This window comes from Thunnus albacares, chromosome 5 (assembly GCF_914725855.1).
Source record: "Thunnus albacares chromosome 5, fThuAlb1.1, whole genome shotgun sequence".
Taxonomy (NCBI): domain Eukaryota; kingdom Metazoa; phylum Chordata; class Actinopteri; order Scombriformes; family Scombridae; genus Thunnus; species Thunnus albacares.
Genome location: NC_058110.1, coordinates 4,474,385 through 4,492,786, shown reverse-complemented (window position 1 = coordinate 4,492,786; position 18,402 = coordinate 4,474,385). Strand labels below are relative to the sequence as shown.

Genomic DNA, 18,402 nt, shown 5'->3' with positions numbered 1-18,402 from the left:
AGTACCTTTGGCATTATCGTCTTGGTGAGTTGACGAGCTAATTAGCGCCAGCGCATGCTAAGTGCATTAGCCACACTGTGAGTTGATGTGTGAGGTGGCAGAAAACGTGTCTGTGCTCCATAAACGCTTGAACTTGGCTTATCACTGCTGCTCACTGTTTCTGTTAACTATCTTAAGAGTTAAAAACTGAATATTATTGCTCTGATAATTTAGAAGAAGTAAGGTATGATGTTTATTTTGATAGTGTGTGTGTAGTTATATTGAGATACCTTGTATGATGAAACTGATGGATAAGTTCATTTATAACTAAAAGTTAAAACAGCATAATTCATGGGTTAACAGCTAAAATTCATGTTGATTAAATTCATGTTTAAAAGGTTGATTAAAAATGTATAAAATGTGGGAAATACTTACATTTAGATAAAAACAACAACAACAACAACTGTACAGTTAAAAGAGAGAATTCATTTAATCATTATTGTGCTACAGTAATGTGTGGAGAATTATTATATCACTATGGCCATTAGAGAAAAGTAGTGACGTCATGAAAATAACAGTCCTGTCTTCATGCAGGCTGGGTTTTTTTGAGAACAAGAGAACTGGATCTGGATTCTCCCTGTGGATGGGAGACGGCGAGCCCCCAGTGAGATCTCTTCTTAACCTAAGGAGTGAGGAACCGAGACCTGAGAAGAGGACCTGGTATCTTTTTTTGCTTCCACTCAAGTATCAGTGTGGTAGGACCACCACACATGGGACTACTTGAATTTTTCCCCCTGACTTGACATAAAACATTGACTTGAGCGCGCTGACTGATATGGCAAAGACATTAAAGGGACATTACACTCTAAGTTGTGCTGAAAGACTGAAATCTTGAGATATTGATGATAATTGCGCTGCATTTTATGTTGGGTGCTGTCTGTTAATATTCGGTGTGCTCGGGCTGTATAGTCATATTTAGGGAAGTGTATATATTTTTTTATCTTGGGAAGAAGAGTTTTCTCCGGAGCTCTTGGCTCATTAAACTGCCTGCTGCTTATGAGAGGAGCTGTTGTGATTGGCATCAATCAAGCTTCCCTTAACTCCACCTGTTGTTGTGAGAAATATTCTATTTATCAATGAATTTGAGTTTCAGATGTTTATTTTACTCTTTCATTTCATCTTCTGTTCGTCGTGACGGCCATGTGACATCACATAGGATGTCCATATTGATATGTCATCAGTTGTCAGTTGACAGCAGTGCTTATTTGACGTCATCAATGACAGCGTCAAGGCTTGGAACCGAGTTTATAAATAGGACCCCGTCCTGCCATCAATCTCCATTCCACACTCCCTCACAGGAGACGTGGAGGCTCTGATGCACCGCAAGCAGCATGCGGCAGCCGTCGCCTCGGTCCGCAGCCGAGGGGAGTCCTCGATAGCCGCCAGGTGTCATGCATGGCTGAGCTCGAGCTCGCGGTCCACCGCTTAGCTCGAGCTCGCGGTGCACAGCTGAGCTCAAGCTCGCGATGCATGACACCGGGGGGCCCTGCCAGTGCATAGATCTGGCCTAGTCTGTCGTGCTGGTATGGGAGGCTCAGGCAGCCTGGTTGCTTCAGGCAGTAAAGTACTTAAAGTACTTGTAAGCCAGTAGAGAATTGGGTCCAATTCTATCTTTATTTTTCTATAGTTTCCTTGTTTATCTCATTTTCATTTGTTAATCAATCTGTCAATGACTTATTTTACACACACAGTCCTTATTTGTCATATCAAGTAGAGCAAACTTATGATTGGTTAGAGGGAGTTAAGTCCCACCCTCTCTTTACGCAGAAGTCAGTGAGTTGCAGTGCGGGTAAAACAGCAGCGGTCGGAGTGGATGAGAAATAGAGAGTTAGAACAGCGATTATTAACATATCCATGAGATAAAATAGTCATCTGAAGACGTCAGAGGTGTGCGAGGGTCCGTGAGCCAGGAGTAGTAGTACTTTTGGCATTATCGTCTTGGTGAGTTGCCGAGCTAATTAGCGCCAGCGCATGCTAAGTGTATTAGCCACACTGAGTTGATGTGTGAGGTGGCAGAAAACGTGTCTGTGCTCCATAAACGCTTGAACTTGGCTTATCACTGCTGCTCACTGTTTCTGTTAACTATCTTAAGAGTTAAAAACTGAATATTATTGCTCTGATAATTTAGAAGAAGTAAGGTATGATGTTTATTTTGATACTGTGTGTGTAGTTATATTGAGATACCTTGTATGATGAAACTGATGGATAAGTTCATTTATAACTAAAAGTTAAAACATCATAATTCATGGGTTAACAGCTAAAATTCATGTTGATTAAATTCATGTTTAAAAGGTTGATTAAAAATGTATAAAAAGGTTGAAAAAAATGTATAAAATGTGGGAAATACTTACATTGAGATAACAAAACAACAACAACTGTACAGTTAAAAGAGAGAATTCATTTAATCATTATTGTGCTACAGTAATGTGTGGAGAATTATTATATTACTATGGCCATTAGAGAAAAGTAGTGACGTCATGAAAATAACAGTCCTGTCTTCATGCAGGCTGGGTTTTTTTGAGAACTAGAGAACTGGATCTGGATTCTCCCTGTGGATGGGAGATGGCGAGCCCCCAGTGAGATCTCTTCTTAACCTAAGGAGTGAGGAACCGAGACCTGAGAAGAGGACCTGGTATCTTTTTTTGCTTCCACTCAAGTATCAGTGTGGTAGGACCACCACACATCCGACTACTTGAATTTTTCCCCCTGACTTGACATAAAACATTGACTTGAGCGCGCTGACTGATATGGCAAAGACATTAAAGGGACATTGCACTCATGGACACTTTCAATTCAAGTTCTGCTGAAAGACTGTGAAATCTTGGGATATTGATGATAATTGCACTGCATTTTATGTTCATGTTTTATAACTTGGTACAGTAAACTTATCTCAAACGTTCCTGGTGGCTCCGTTTACCTGTTTTGTCTGCCATTCCCTTTTCAACCCTCCCATTACGAACCTAGCCCCTGGTCCATATATTCTTTATTCTTTACCCTGTAGCACCTAGTGGGTTACATACTCAATAACAGGTGGTGTGCCATTGACAAGTTAAAGAGTGATGTGGCGAAAATCTCAATCAAGTGCGCCCTGCATGTGTGTTCTCATGTTATGTTATTGTCACCATTCACCGTTATGTCTAGACAGTCTAAAGCAGTTATAGCAACCAGCTCGAAACTCGACTCCCCCCACCGTCCTCCTCCCCCCTTTCACTGGCTTCTTCTTTATGCTTCACTCAAAACAAGATAAACCAAACACATAACAATGCAGACACTCAACCTGGTAACGTGGAATGTACGTGGCTTTCGTACACGGACTAAAAGAATCAAAATCATCAATCATCTCATAAAATTAAAGGCTGATATATGCTTTATGCAAGAAACCCACCTTACAAACTCTGAATTACAATATATTAGACTCAAACAATATGATAAAATATTCTCATCCACACTCAACACAAAACAAAGAGGAGTTTCGATCTTAGTCAATAAAAACATCCCATTCATCCATAACTCATCCATCACTGACCCACAAGGAAGATTCATCATTGTTAATGCATCTATTAATCAGACAACATACACATTCGCAAACATTTACGGCCCTAACAATGATGACCCATCCTTTTTCCATAATTTTTTCTCCTCACTATACAACTCAGCAAACATCATAATAGCCGGAGATTTCAACACTGTTATCAATCCTACAACCGACCGCTCTAGCACACCCGGTAACACAAGAACCTGGCACTCAACTGAAGTTATTAAACAATACATGAAGGAACTTGGACTTGGCGATAGTTGGAGAATGAAAAACCCATCATCCAGACACTATTCATATTTTTCCTCTCTCCATCAGTCTTCCTCCAGAATTGACTTCTTTCTTGTAAGTAATTCACTCTCCCAGCACATCCAAGGAAACAAAATCCATCCAATCATAATCAGTGATCACGCTCCAGTTTCCTTATCAATAAAAACTCAAACACATATCAAGTCTCCCACAAGATGGCGTTTCAATACATCACTCTTGGAGGATCCAGATTTCATCACATTAATTCAGAAAGAGTGGGCATCCTTTCTGGAGATGAATGACTCTCCAGAGATCTCAGCATCACTCTTATGGGAAACAGGAAAAACAGTCATCAGAGGAATAATCATTTCATATTCATCACATAAGAAACGACAGCAACAGGAACAAGAAACTAGCTTAAACTAGACAAAAAATCAAACACCTAACACACCAACTAACCAGCAATCCCTGTGAACAAAAACAAAATGAATTAGCTCAACTTAAAACCCAATTGGAAAGCATAATATACAAGAAAACACAATTCATTATCCAACAGCTCAAATATGAAAACTTTCAGTACAATAATGAATCAAGTAAATATTTGGCTAATCTATTACAACTCAAAAAAGAAAAAGCAATAATCCCATCCATACTCAATTCCACAGATACAGTCACACATAATCCGCAAGAAATCAATGACATATTTCATAAATTTTATAGCAACCTCTACTCCTCAAATCACAAACCCAGTCAATCAGAAATAGACACTTTTTTAAGTAATCTGGACCTACCAACCGTACCATCAGATTTAGCCCACCTTTTAGATTCACCACTCAGCCTCGAAGAATTACATAAAGCTCTACTCAAAATGCCAAACAATAAATCACCTGGACCAGACGGTTTTCCTGCAGAATTCTACAAACATTTCTGGAATATATTATCACCGCTATTCTTCAGAGTAACTACAGAAATTAAAACTACCTCCATTATACCCACCCACATGAACACCGCCGTAATGACATTACTCTTAAAACCCAATAAGGACCCAACCCACCCCTCCAGTTATCGCCCCCTATCACTAATTAACACAGACCTCAAAATCATTACAAAAACATTGGCAACCAGAATAGAAACGGTCATTCCACTTATAATCCATCCCGACCAACCAGGCTTCATCAAGAATAGACACGCTTCAGACAATATCCGTCGACTTTTTAATTTGATCAATACATCACAGCAAAAACACAACAAAACCGTAATTGTATCACTGGACGCAGAAAAAGCATTCGACAGAGTAAACTGGACTTTTCTATTTTCCACCCTCCACAGGTTTGGCTTCGGAGAGTCATTCATCCACTGGATTAAAACACTATATGCTTCACCTAGGGCCACAGTTACCACAAACGGGATCACTTCACCAAGCTTCACACTCCACCAGGGAACCAGACAAGGATGTCCACTCTCTCCATCTCTATTTGCAGTTTTCATTGAACCACTCGCCACAGCCATACGACAAAACAATAAAATCAAAGGAATACAATATACTAATTCAGAACATAAGCTTAGCTTATATGCAGATGATTTATTACTACACCTACAAGATCCTTTCACATCATTACAAGAAACATTCAAAATAATCAACAACTTCTCCTCAATCTCACACTATAAAATAAACTGGAACAAATCCACTATTCTACCTTTGACCGCAAATGCCTGGGATTCTGCAGCCCAAGATCCCTCTCTCCCACTCCACACTGGTAATATCAAATACTTAGGCATTAATATTTCCTCCAGGCTGTCAGAGTTGTTTAACCTCAACTACACCCCTCTGCTGAAAAACATAGAAGATGATTTTAAACGCTGGACCAAGTTACCACTTACTCTTATTGGACGCATTGCAACAATTAAAATGAAAAATCAAATCATCAAATCAAACAAATCAACTACCTATTTTCATTACTTCCCATTACCCCCACTGACAACTGGTTTCAAACTTTAAATTCTTTAACAACTCAATTCTACTGGAACCAAGAATCTCACTTTCAACCTTACAGAGCACAAAATCACAGGGCGGCCTAGAAGCACCAAACTTCCTTCATTACTTCTTATCAAATCGACTACAATATTTATTCAAATGGATCCATAAAGATAATTACAGTACACCATGGTTACAGATAGAACAAAATCAATGTAAAACCACCTCACTCACAGACATCCCATTCCTACCACAATCAATCAAGAAACAAGACTACTACAAGAACATCACAATCTCCTCAACTCTGACAGCCTGGTGGAAAGCCCACAAAATCACCAAATCATCACTGGCACCATGTAGGTTCACCCCGATTTGGTACAATCCGGATTTCCAACTGTACAACACTTCTGTTCACTTTCCATCATGGCACCAAAAAGGAATCACTCACCTCCACCACTTATTTGAAAATAACCAGTTCATATCATTCAATACACTTATCCAGAGGTATGGGGTTGGGAGAGACCAATTCCTCCAATATCAACAACTAAAATCTATTATTAAATCCAAAATCAACATATCCAATAACACATTACAACCTTCCAAATTAAGCGAAGACATCCTCAAAATTACAAACCCCAAAAGAATAATTTCAAAAATTTACAAACTTCTTTCATTGACAGACACCTCCATAACACTCCCAACCTCAAAATGGGAAAAGGACCTGGCTCTATCTCTATATTGCTATCACTAATATAGTCATTTATGCCACATACTATGAATTATACAATTATTATTATTATCACTACTATTGTTATTCCAGATATGATCAACTACACTATTATTATTATGGTTGTTGCTGTTGATGTTATCATTATTATCATATTCATTATTATTTTATAATCATTATTATTATTATTACTGCTGTTGTTCTAGTCCTTGAGTGTGGTGGCGGTGGAGGTAGAGGCAGTCGTAAGTCCAGGTAAAGTCTTATTTGCAGGGCGGTGGGGGGTGGAGCCATGCGGGGCGTAGGGCGGGGGGGGCGCCTACCTCTCCCGACTCCTTCGCCTCCGGTGGTATGGCCGCGGTCCTTGGCGAGAACGGCAGGAGGTGACTGGCTGTGGGACCTCTACCCATACCTCTCTTATAGCAAAAAAAAAAATCTATGGTCACCTTCCACTGGACAAACTCTCTCCCAAAGGGTCTGAGAGTGGTCCAGCTGGACTAGGTTTGGACCATCTCCAAAACAGAACGGCAAACAAACAAACAACAAGAGACAGAGAAGGGGAAAAGGGGAAAGAAGCAAAACAAACAAATACTACAAGAGGAATACCCCTTAGCTGGTCTCAGCTGGTCTGGTCCCTGGGCTGTGGCTGTGTTGCTGGGGGGGCTGGCTGTCGTGTGGGAGGGTGATGGTGGCCTCCCCTCCTTGGGCTCTGCATGTTTGGCTCCACCCCCCATAGCCATATTAAATTAAATTAATTAATATACACTCAAATAGAAATAAATTGATATAAATTAATATAAATAGCTAATTATTTAACCCTTTTCACTGTTATTGTGGCTGCCTCTGCCGCTACTGCCGTCACAGTACACTATCAAACAAGACTATTATCATTATTACATTATATTGCTGTATTATTATTATTATCGTTATTATTATAATAATTATTGACGCTCTCACTTTTTCTTTCTCCCCCTCCTCTCTCTCTTCTTCTCTCACTTTCATTCACTCACCCCCCCTTCCCCTTTCCCACAATCAACCCATATTGTTTTTCATTGTAATATGATGTTGTCATTGCTGTTGTTTGTCATTATTTTTGTTTGTTTGTCTATTTGCTTGATTTGTCTTTTATTTATTTACTTTTCCTTCCCACTATGTCTTGTCAACAATATCACCAATAAAAAAAAAAAAAAAAATTTTTTTTAAAAAAGTGCGCCCTGCGCAGTGCATCGGGACGTGCCCAGCGCACTTTAGTGGATTCATGGAAATCTCGCCGGGCGCGCCTGAACCGTAACTGGACAACTGGACAACCTGTGGAGGAAAAAAGAAGCGGATGAAAGAAGGAAATAGCAAATATTCAGGCTCTGAAACTCCCATGGAGCCAGAGCCTCCCGTACCAGCAGCGATTAAACAGAGTTGGTCAGGTCTGCGCGCTGGTAGGGCCCCCAGGTGTCACCGACAGATTAAACTCAGCAGCTTCACCTGGAGGTAACGAGAAGCATGGAGGAGACTCCTCGTTAGCAGCCAGATGACTGGAGGAGTTCCTGTTCACAACCTAAGGTCTGAGCCTTGATGGCGTTATGGATGACGTCAAATGACCACTGCTGTCAACTGAGAACTGATGACACATCAATATGGACATCCTCTGTGATCCTCACAGGTGCTACAGGGTAAAGAATAAAGAATATATGGACCAGGGGCTAGCTTCGTAATGGGAGGGTTGAAAAGGGAATGGCAGACAAAACAGGTAAATGGAGCCACCAGGAACGTTTCAGGTAAGTTTACTGTACCAAGTTATAAAACATGAACATAAAATGCAGTGCAATTATCATCAATATCTCAAGATTTCACAGTCTTTCAGCACAACTTAGAGTGTAATGTCCCTTTAATGTCTTTGCCATATCAGTCAGCGCGCTCAAGTCAATGTTTTATGTCAAGTCAGGGGGAAAAATTCAAGTAGTCCCATGTGTGGTGGTCCTACCACACTGATACTTGAGTGGAAGCAAAAAAAGATACCAGGTCCTCTTCTCAGTTCCTCACTCCTTAGGTTAAGAAGAGATCTCACTGGGGGCTCGCCATCTCCCATCCACAGGGAGAATCCAGATCCAGTTCTCTTGTTCTCAAAAAAACCCAGCCTGCATGAAGACGGGACTGTTATTTTCATGACGTCACTACTTTTCTCTAATGGCCATAGTAATATAATAATTCTCCACACATTACTGTAGCACAATAATGATTAAATGAATTCTCTCTTTTAACTGTACAGTTGTTGTTGTTTTGTTATCTCAATGTAAGTATTTCCCACATTTTATACATTTTTTTCAACCTTTTTATACATTTTTAATCAACCTTTTAAACATGAATTTAATCAACATGAATTTTAGCTGTTAACCCATGAATTATGATGTTTTAACTTTTAGTTATAAATGAACTTATCCATCAGTTTCATCATACAAGGTATCTCAATATAACTACACACACAGTATCAAAATAAACATCATACCTTACTTCTTCTAAATTATCAGAGCAATAATATTCAGTTTTTAACTCTTAAGATAGTTAACAGAAACAGTGAGCAGCAGTGATAAGCCAAGTTCAAGCGTTTATGGAGCACAGACACGTTTTCTGCCACCTCACACATCAACTCACAGTGTGGCTAATGCACTTAGCATGCGCTGGCGCTAATTAGCTCGGCAACTCACCAAGACGATAATGCCAAAAGTACTACTACTCCTGGCTCACGGACCCTCGCACACCTCTGACGTCTACATGCTTACAAGTACTTTAACACCTACACTGTTTGCCTGTTACAACTTGTCCTGGATTTAGTCCTGTTCGGGACATGTCTGCAGGCAGTCATCTCAGTCAATTGCGCCCCGCGCAGCGCAGATGTACATAAACGTACATAAATATATATTCACGTATATAAATATACATAAAAGTACATAAATGTACATGGACGTACATAAATATACATAAATGTAGATAAATGTATGCATGCAGTGAAGAAAGAAAGCAAGAGGATAGAAAAGAAAAGAAAAGAAAAGAAAAAAAGAAGCAGCAATATATACAGGCTCTGAAGCAACCAGGCTGCCTGAGCCTCCCATACCAGCACGACAGACTAGGCCAGATCTATGCACTGGCAGGGCCCCCCGGTGTCATGCATCGCGAGCTTGAGCTCAGCTGTGCACCGCGAGCTCGAGCTAAGCGGTGGACCGCGAGCTCGAGCTCAGCCATGCATGACACCTGGCGGCTATCGAGGACTCCCCTCGGCTGCGGACCGAGGCGACGGCTGCCGCATGCTGCTTGCGGTGCATCAGAGCCTCCACGTCTCCTGTGAGGGAGTGTGGAATGGAGATTGATGGCAGGAGGGGGTCCTATTTATAAACTCGGTTCCAAGCCTTGACGCTGTCATTGATGACGTCAAATAAGCACTGCTGTCAACTGACAACTGATGACACATCAATATGGACATCCTCTGTGATGTCACATAGCCGTCACGACGAACATAAGATGAAATGAAAGAGTAAAATAAACATCTGAAACTCAAATTCATTGATAAATAGAATATTTCTCACAACAACAGGTGGAGTTAAGGGAAGCTTGATTGATGCCAATCACAACAGCTCCTCTCATAAGCAGCAGGCAGTTTAATGAGCCAAGAGCCCCGGAGAAAACTCTTCTTCCCAAGATAAAAAAATATATACACTTCCCTAAATATGACTATACAGACCAAAGCACACCGAATATTAACAGACAGCACCCACATTTATACAGTATGCCAAATATGCTTTGGAGGTAAGATTTGAATTTCGGTTGCAGGAGACACTGAAATTCCTGTCACCACGTGCAGTGTGCACATTGTTAGCAGACAATTAGCATATAATGTACAAAATATTACATGAAACCAGCAGGTTCTTGTAAATATTCCTTTTACACAAGTAATCAACTTTAAATCATTCCCAAATTGTGTCAGTAATGTTACTAGGCTGTATGATCTGTAAACGGTGTAACTTAGGAAAAAATTGTCATAGAGTTAATATTGGATCATGAGGATGTCTTGTCATACTATGGGAAAACTGATGTCCTCCTGAGTGATGTATATCTCAGCAAAGGAGCAATTATGTGTTCTGATGTCAATTGTAATGGACATTTCTCACCCCAAAGCCCTCTGTGCTATGTGTGATGGTATTGTGGGAGCTGTGTATGAGGCCGGAAGATAATACTTTGCTTACTTCTTCCACCACCGTAAAAACTTGTCTTATAGTATACAACAAAATAGTTATAACACAATATAGGCTAGTTTTAGTGTTATAGTGATGTGTGTCTGTGGTGCTGCATTGATTGGTGCGATTGATAGTAAGTGCTCCTCTTCTCCAGATGGAGGCAGCGTGGGCCAGACTAAGCAGCATTGCTTTCTGAGCTTTCTTCCTGGAACATGAAGCTGTCACAGCTGTTTGTTGTAAAGTGTGCAGAGTGTAAAAAGACTGGGTCCCGCTGTATCGCTCAGGCTGCACTACAGCGTCTATTGACAGGCGCCATCCAACTACTGAGCGGCACGGGGGCTTTGACCTGCTCCGTTTCCCACCTGGGCCGGTGCACCCCTCCTCAGACCACCTGGTGGTCCCGAGCTCCCCCAGGAGCACCATATCCATACCCAACTTAGTGCCGACAACCGATCCACATAGTCCGCTGCAGTTCAGAGCTCCTGAGCTCAAGCCATCCTCCAGCCTCAGCCTCCCGGTAACTTGGATTACAGGCGCGCGCCACCGCACCCGGCCAGAGACACCTGATTCATCCCAGTTTTGGGATTTAACAAAAGTCATGTCGCCAACAAGCACCTTCCAGCGCCATCTAGCTTCCAAAATGCCAACTACAGTGTTGAAGCTTCATCAAACAGGTCAACACTTTCCCAAAGATCACTCACTGATAATGTCTCATGTTTTGAATAAAGATACATACTTGTATAACATATGGCCAATTCTGTTTTAATCTATGCTCATTATCAATTTATTCATATCATCCTATATACATACAGACGCTTGACAAATTCAAGGAAAAGCTGGTCCAGGTCTGAATGCTTGACCCCTACAGTGAGGGGATCTGGTGGCTCTGTTATGCTGTGGGGGGCATTTTGCTGGCATGGTTTGGGTCCACTTGTCCACTCAGAGGGAAGAGTCACTGCAAATCAACACAAAGTTGTTCTGAGTCATCACCTTTATCCTATGATGAAACATTTCTATCCTGATGTGAGTGGTCTCTTTCAGGATGACAATGCCCCAATTTATATGTTCAAAAGGGTTCACTGAATGTTTTGATGAGTATGAAAATGATGTGAGTCATAGTCTATACTATGGCCCTCGCAGTGACCAGATCTCAACCCAAATTCAACACCTATGAGAACTTTTGGACTGACGTGTTAGACAGCGCTCTCCACCACCATCAAAACAACAAATGAGGGAGTATCGTTTTGAAGAATGGTATAACTGACTTTTATAAAAAAAAATAAAAGTTGCGATTTTTTTCTTTTCATTTGAATGTATGTGATGTACATTGTTTGTATTGTATATTTTTGTCGAATGGACTGAGTTTGACAAGAAAGTTGACATAACATAATATAAACGTGGTCAGGACATGGATAACTGATATGCAGATGAGAACAGAAGCCACCTTAATGCAGAAATGACAGAGGTTGTCACTCCGACACAGACCATCAGAAACCTGGATAATGTAAGACTCATACAGGCATATCCTGAACAGGACTAAAAGCAGAACACGTTGTAAGAGGCAAACAGTGGACATGTAAAAGTACTTCATAGCAGTCTGTGTGTTGTTGACACGTTACAGACCAGTGATGTGAATCCAGTGATGTGGCGAAAATGTCAGTCAAGTACGCCCCGCGCAGTGCCTCAAATGTACACAAACATACATAAATATACATAAACGTATATACATATACATAAACGTACATAAACGTACATAAATATACATTCACGTATATAAATATACATAAACGTACATAAATGTATGCATGCAGTGAAGAAATAAAATAAAATTTTAAAAAAAAGAAGCGGCATATATACAGGCTCTGAAGCACCCAGGGCCTCCCATACCAGCACTACAGACTGGGCCAGGTCTATGCACTGGCAGGGCCCCAAAGCGTCATGCACCGCGAGCTTGAGTTCAGCGGTGCACCGCGAGCTTGAGCTCAGCCATGCATGACACCTGGTGGCTATCCAGGACTCCCCTCAGCTGCAGACGTGGGCCCAGGCGTGGGCTGCCATGGTGCTGCAGTGCATCAGAGCCTCCACATCTCCTGTCAGGGAGTGTGGAATGGAGATTGATGGCAGGAGGGGGTCCTATTTAGAAACTCGGGTCAAAGCCTTCAAGCTGTCATTCATGACGTCAAATAAGCACTGCTGTCAACTGAGAACTGATGGGACATCATCATGGACATCCTCTGTGGTGTCACATAGCCCTGGCATGATAGATGAAGACAGGACTGTTATTTTCATGACGTCACTACTTTTCTCTAATGGCCATAGTAATATAATAATTCTCCACACATTACTGTAGCACAATAATGATTAAATGAATTCTCTCTTTTAACTGTACAGCTGTTGTTGTTTTTTTATCTCAATGTAAGTATTTCCCACATTTTATACATTTTTTTCAACCTTTTTATACATTTTTAATCAACCTTTTAAACATGAATTTAATCAACATGAATTTTAGCTGTTAACCCATGAATTATGATGTTTTAACTTTTAGTTATAAATGAACTTATCCATCAGTTTCATCATACAAGGTATCTCAATATAACTACACACACACTATCAAAATAAACATCATACCTTACTTCTTCTAAATTATCAGAGCAATAATATTCAGTTTTTCAGACTTGCTTGCCTGGTGCATATGCCAAAAAAAAGTTTCTAGCTTCTGGGTTTTCTTCTGCATTGTGCAGCCCACTGAATATGCGCAGTAGTCTTTTCCGGTCCATAGACTTTACATTATGATGATGTCATGGATTTTTAAATTGATTTTCTCGGCTCAAGGAAAGTTTTACAAACATAAAACCTCCATGGAGCAAAAGTTCATAATAGAAAGAGTCATAATTAACGTTGTTTGCAGGGGGATTTTTTGCTGCAATACCACAAGTGGCCACTGGGGAAAATTGGCTGCAAGGCAGAGCAGCAGTGCCCTATCCAGCTCTTATTACATGTGTGTGTGTGTATATACACTTCCTTACACATTACACAGTGTGCTGTGTCTGTGTTATGGGTGTATAAATAGGTAGAGGTCTGTCTGGCCTAACCTCGCACCTCATTTCGCACTGATGGGAGGACATTCACCAAGTGCTTGTGCCTCTGTGGATTCAAGCATAGTCTGGTGAACCATGGTTGCAGGCGGCGCATGTGCAGGAGCAACAGTGGAATGACTGGATGGCCCACCACCATGAGCCCCAATGCCTGCATGACAAAGTTGTCACTGCCACTGCCACTCCCTGCTGCAGTCGGAGGACTGCCAGCTGTCTGGGTTACGACAGAAGAGCCTGCAGCCTTTGCCGAATCGAGCACGGCTGCCAGATATTACACCTACTGGCGTGGCTGGGGGCGCGGTTTTTTCCAGTTGATGGCAAAAGCTAATTGGGGTAGGTGTAGCACCAACCTGGCTGTGTGGAAAATGGTCCATTCTCTGGACCTGGCCATGACAATGAGGTCATCTAAGTAGAAAACCCTCATGCCATGGTCGCACAGCAGTTGCAGTGCCACGTCCACACACATGCTGAATGTGCAGGGAGCCAGGGAGTAGCCGAAGAGTAGCCTGGGCTATCCCTTGGAAGGCAAAAATGCAGGAACTTCCAAGTGGGGACGCAAGAGAGCTGCAAGGGCCTCTTCCAGGGGGGTCAGTGGCCCTGCACTCTCAGGAAGGATACCAGTCCCACCACTGGTGACTTCGTTTTCAGCAGCTCCCTCCAGGACACTTTAACGCACTGCCAGATATCTGGTAGAGGAGGCGAAACGAAGGCGCATGGCCTGACATGCTCTGCTGCCATGGCCATGACTTTCAGGAAATCCTGGCGAACAGACGTCGGCTGCAGATTTCCAAAGGTCAGCAAAGTTGCCGAGACAGATGAGAGGTTGTTGTCATCATCCATTGGAGAAGCCACTTGGAGTGTCTCAGCCAAGGCATTCGACAGTGGTGGTATTTCATCCAGCTGCAGAGATCTATCTCGAGCTCCCGCTCACTCTCATCACAGTGGAGTGAGGCATCACATCATCAAAATGTTCCCATCGCTTCTGGCATAGATCGGGAGGAAGCATGGCAATGAGACACAGGGCACAACAGGCAGGAACGAGCAGGTACTGGTGATTCCATCCCTGGAGAAGAGAGATCAGTGAGTTGATTTGCAGATGCTGAAGAAAAGAGGATAGTCAAGTGACAGCGCGATGCTGTTTATATAGGGTGCAGGACGCATGTAATCGGTAAGCGCATCCTTACTGGCTGGCTACGTACATGCAAATTTCAATGAGCGATTACCGAGTGTTATTGGAGAGGAGTATTACCCATAGAGTCCAGTAGAGGGCAGAGCCTGTGTGAGCTAGAACTCATTCACATGTTCATCTTGTTGGGCCTCAAACCACGAGGTCACACAGAGAAGGCCTACATGTAACCTGTGAAGCCTGACCACGGTGCTTTTTCCTTTGCTTCCCCTGAGACAAAGGAATAGCGCCAAAATGCTGCTTACAGACAATGGGAGTCCATTGCAAACTCCATTTCCAGGGATGCTTTGTGATTTTCACACCTCAGCAGGGAACAGTCAACATATAGTCTCTCATTGGCGGAGATGCTCCTACACAGCGGAGCATCCTGATGACGCAGCCATGACATCACCGCCCCTTTAAAAATTGAGCATGCCCTGAAAAATACACCTTCACTGTGAACTGAGCCGGGAGAAACACCGTCCTCCTGTGAGTCAGCTTCACTAATGTAGGTACCCCACGCACATGTTTTTCCCCTCACTGAACACTCCCCTTGCTGGAAGAAATGAGACTTCGCCCGTGTTCCCCCGAACACATTCCTGGATCCAAGAGAGACCGCTGCTTCAACCAGCGTCTTCAAATTCCCTTGAGAAGGAAGAAACAGAGTTTCTTCAGGAAGATGTGGAACTTCTCTCCCCCGCTCTTCTTCACCGAGTTAACTCTGCTGTTCTCTCTGCCACACCACCGAGAATCAGCCAGCTGCCGTTAAACGTTCGCCGACCGTGCGAGAATGGCCACCGTCTGAATCCGAGCCGAGGACAGAACCGGACAGAAAGACAGACTTCACACACACCCTGCTCACCCTCTGAAGCGATCAAGTAAGAGGCATAAGTCTGGTTCATTTCAGCATCAGTGCTGTTGTTTAGCATTTAGCTTTTTAGCTTTATTGCTATTGTTTCTTGTTGTGTGGGTTGACGGACCGCCGAATCCATTTTTCCTGCTTAGTATTTTAAGTTTGCTGCCTGTTTAGTTGTGTTCACCAAACTAGACTGTTTTGTGTTTGTCCTGCCCGGGACTACCGTTGTGTTTGTGCCATCGTGAGTGAGAAAGTAAATTGCTTTGTCGATCAGAAACCAGACAACATGCGTTACAGATTGCCGTCCATACGTGTGCTGACTGTGCTCTCTGTGGACAAAGGAACCGCTTTCTCTCCTTCTTCCTTCTCTTTTGACTAACACATACATGTGTGCACACACACACACACACACGCACCAACATGCACATCTGATGGTCAGATAATGTCGGACAAAGCTTTTCTTTGTCGTTCCTTATCTGCCATCAGACACGTGTGCTTTTCACAGAATTGGGTGAGTGCAAGATGCCGACCACCAGGCGGCGCCATCTTGCTATTGTCTAACCGAGACACCGCCGTACTTTCACCATTCGGGTCTCGTGTGACATGACTTCCTCCCAGAGTCACGTCCGCATCGCAGACCGACGACGTCATCACGTCAGGCCCCGTCGCCATCTTGGCACACACACACTTACACCCACTCACATACATTGACACACACACACACATGCATTCCCCTGCATGTGTTCAACCCTGTACATAGCTGGTGTGTTTTGTTTGGTAGAATTAGATTTTAGAGTAGTTGTTTATTGAATGACGCATTTGTTAACTTTGTTAATTTTGCTAAGTTTAATAAACACTATTATATCTTTAAAGAGCAGTTATTTTGTCATTATTGTGTCTAATATATTGTTAAAAGTGGCTGATTGAAGGAGTCAGAGCTTGAATCCATCCTTCTTTGTTCACCCTTGAATGTTGATATCTCTCAGATATTAACATTCTAGATGAACTCCTTTTATGAGACTACCCTGTTTGGTTATTGGTCCCGGTTTCCGGGTGGTACCCCGTATTTGTTAATTCATATTAATAATTCTATAAATTGTTATAATTGATTAATTATCATTGATAATTGATAATTATTGCAAGTAATCCACTGTGCTCCTTACAGATCCAACAGTTGGTGCCTGAACTATTGATTAATATTAATTCATAATTATCTATGATAATTACAAATTATTGCTAATAACCAAACACTTTCCTGCACGTCCCAACAACCTTTATCTGGAAAAATGAATGTGTCTTCATGATATTAAACCACTGAAACAGTTCCTACTGAATCTGAAAAACTACTACTTGTTGAAAGGGTGAACTAAGTGACAAGTGCTATAAGGGTACATATATGGATCTGCTTCTGTCATTTTGTTATTAAATAAAATTTATGACAAAGAAACATTACAAAATTTAAAGAAATACTCCTATGAAAACCTATGTTTTGGTATCAAAGACCTTGTGAGCTTGAAAGGTAGCTTGTAAATGTGTCACGAATCTCAGGCAGAACCCAAAGGCAGATGCTGGACCGGCAGGTAGGTGAAAAAAAAGTATTTTATTTAGACAATTAACAGGTACAGTGAGATGAAGACAGGCCAGGGTATTGGCTGAGAAGGGTATCCAGGGAAGAAGGCTTGGCAGAGGGTATCCTGAGAATGAGAGCTGGCAGGTGAGGTGAGTAGGCAGACAGATATTCCTGGAGACAAGGAGAACAGGTGTAAATCTTCATGTTCACAGGCAGACAGGCAAACAAACCGTGTATGGCACAACAATCTGGCACTGATTGGCTGTTGGTGTAGGTTTCTTGTAGTGAAGAGGAGATAACTTGATGGCAGACAGGTGTGCTGACTGCAGATAACAGGCAGGTGCGCAGCAAGAGGGAGGGCGAGAGAGAGAGAGAGAGAGAGAGAGAGAGAGAGAGAGAGAGGACAAAGGGGGAAGGGAACAAGCAAACAGATAGACCAAACGAAAACACACCAAGCACACCTCACTCAAACTAAAGGCTGAAAATAACAAAAACACACTCACATACATAAAACAAGCAGGCATCACAAGCAGGAGGGGTCATGACAAAATGTTTGTAAGGATTTTTTGTTACAATGGATGCCAATAGTTTTTCAAATTTCCATAGAAACTTCGAAAAGCATGATCCACTTCTGAATTGACAGTGGATGAGGGGTATTCAAAACATAGGTTTTTGCTGAGCATTCCTTTTTATATGGTTTTATTGCCTCATCTACCTCACCAAACAATTTGTACTGTTTGTGATTGTTTATTTTAAATAAGTTTTTCACCTGCATGGTGGAGTGGCTGACAGTTTTGCTGGAGAAACCATCAACAGAAAGGACATGGGGCACCCCAAACATTACCAGTTTCTCATTTTGGACAATGTGCAATTTGTTACCCATGTACTCTGCAATGTATGGCACTGGATTTAAGTTTCTTGATCTCTGATGAATAAATAAGCAAGAACAATTACTTTCCTCAGGGTATTGT

At 42.1% G+C, this 18,402-nt stretch overlaps 1 long non-coding RNA gene across 1 annotated transcript; it reads right to left on the bottom strand.

Moving 5' to 3' along the window:
• Positions 1-17,442: 17,442 nt before the first annotated feature.
• Positions 17,443-17,763, bottom strand: LOC122981698. The gene is made up of 2 exons (XR_006403295.1): positions 17,662-17,763; positions 17,443-17,602 (listed from the first exon to the last, which is right to left on the bottom strand). It is a non-coding gene; the product is annotated as an uncharacterized LOC122981698 (long non-coding RNA).
• Positions 17,764-18,402: the final 639 nt, after the last annotated feature.